Raw genomic sequence first — 2,023 nt, forward strand, 5'->3', positions numbered from 1 at the left:
ATTGTCTTCAGACTTCTGAAGGCCAAAAGAACATCTCCAGAGGTGCTCTGACTTGGCACTTCTTCTGGGAATCCCTCCTTCTCTCACACATTCACGTAAAATCACACAAAGGCCAAACCCCTGTTCTGCTTTCAAAACAAAACTTAAAGCAATCAACAAATTGAATTAGCTATGAAAATGAAAAGTTGTATATATTTATATGTGTTTATATATTTTTAAAAAGTACATTCACCCTTCTCCCACTGTTTTAGCACACAATCCCACACAAGGCAAAAATGTATTTATTCCTTTTGACTGTCATTAGCTGCTGTACATTTTATTGATTCGGTTCTTTACCCAACTGCACATAAGAAACAAGACAATAAAGAGTTTAGGAAAATAAATAGTGCTGGCCATTTATTTGAAGCAAGTTCAGTCATGCAGGATGCAGATGCTGCATCTACTTCATGAGCTTAATGGGAAAGAAAGATGAAAAGTGAAGCCAAGGAAGATCTCCAGTCCGGAATGGAATGGTCTTAGAAAAGACTTGGGAGGAGTGAAAAGATGCTCATTTGGTCCAGCTGACTTTTGGGATGTCATAATGTTCTGTTAAAGTGTCCAGATGCCGATTAAAATCCTAGGGAAAAAGAAAAGGCCAGTAGTAGTAGTTTCTGAACAGAAAAAAAACCCCCCATAATTACATCATTAGAATATACTTACTGTGTTGGAGCCAGATTTATAAAATAAATATAAATAATAAATTTTTATTTTTATACCGCCCTTCCATTGATCAGGGCGGTGTACAACATATTAAAAGCACATACAATATATACAATACAATATTAAAAACAAATTAAAAACCTAATCAGCCAGCCATCTTGCCGGCAAAAAGAGAGAGGAGGCCATCGGAGGCTTTAATCAGTCATATTTTAAATATTAGTCATTTACTGTAGATTAGACCCACTGAAATAGAGTACTTATGAGTAACCCCAGTCACATTAATTTCACTTCTTAATTATGACAAATTCCAGGTCTGATCTAATTTTAAATATAAAGCACAGTATACCAGACACAATGTACCAGCCTGATCCTAAGCATTTTAGCCAGAAATGTGATGCCTGAGAATTGGCACAATATGTCAGCCCCTACTGCTCCAGCCAAAACAGCCCACCCTGCCAGTTTGACTAATCCTGATCTTTCAGTAATAAACAAAGCATCTCAAGGGATAATTCTTAAGGTTAAAAAAGGATTCCATACCCTTTAAACCTTCCTTGTCTTTATCCAAAATCCACTATAACTCACATGTGACTGTGGGACAAATGGCCATCTTCCTTGTTCTGATGCCAGGGCCAATAAAACCCTGCCCCTCACTTGCCTAACCATAACCTGTAAGAAATTCCCTTGGCATCTTCTACACTGTCCCCTCCTCCCCATCCACCCAAGTTCTTGCAAATCTCACAGTATCAACTCACCTCAACCCTCTGTTTGTGGGTTTTAGATGCTTTCTTCAGGATCCGTTCTATTTGCTATAGGACAAAAAGAAAAGACCAGTTATTCCTATTCCCCCAGGACGCTCCATGCTTGGTCTACATCCCATGCCTCTCAACGAGAGGAGAGGTAGGGAAAGAGGACCTGAGCAGTCCAGCCTGCTCTCTGAGCCTGGCCTGTTCTTTTCTCTTCCTAATTTCCCTAGGAGTAGGGAAACCTTTCAGGCCCCCAAAAAACAGGGATGACCTTCCAGTCATGTGGAAGGCCATTGCCATCGTTGGCTGGGAAAACAGCAGCCAGTATTTCAGCTGGCGACTCCATTCACTCTGTTCTCACTGCTCCTGGGACAACAGAATGAAGCAGGTGAGCCCCCTGGTCAGCTAGTGAAGAAGGCACTGCCCTTGCTTCTTTGAGACAAGAGGGGCAGGAGAGGGCTAAAGGGCAGTGCCTTGCAGCGGCCTTACTGTATGAGCTGGGGGCTTCCCCCTCCCTGACCCACCCGCTTTTCCTGGATCTTCTCATAGGCCAGTTGCGCTGGGGTCCGCTTGTCCAGGGC

The 2,023-nt window shown here is 42.3% G+C and overlaps 1 long non-coding RNA gene across 1 annotated transcript; it reads right to left on the reverse strand.

Moving 5' to 3' along the window:
- Positions 1-527: 527 nt before the first annotated feature.
- On the reverse strand, positions 528-2,023 carry LOC121918534. Its single transcript, XR_006101250.1, has 3 exons — positions 1,967-2,023; positions 1,452-1,505; positions 528-616 (listed from the first exon to the last, which is right to left on the reverse strand). It is a non-coding gene; the product is annotated as an uncharacterized LOC121918534 (long non-coding RNA).

The sequence above is a fragment of the Sceloporus undulatus genome, unplaced genomic scaffold (genome assembly GCF_019175285.1).
Source record: "Sceloporus undulatus isolate JIND9_A2432 ecotype Alabama unplaced genomic scaffold, SceUnd_v1.1 scaffold_15339, whole genome shotgun sequence".
Classification (NCBI taxonomy): Eukaryota; Metazoa; Chordata; class Lepidosauria; order Squamata; family Phrynosomatidae; genus Sceloporus; species Sceloporus undulatus.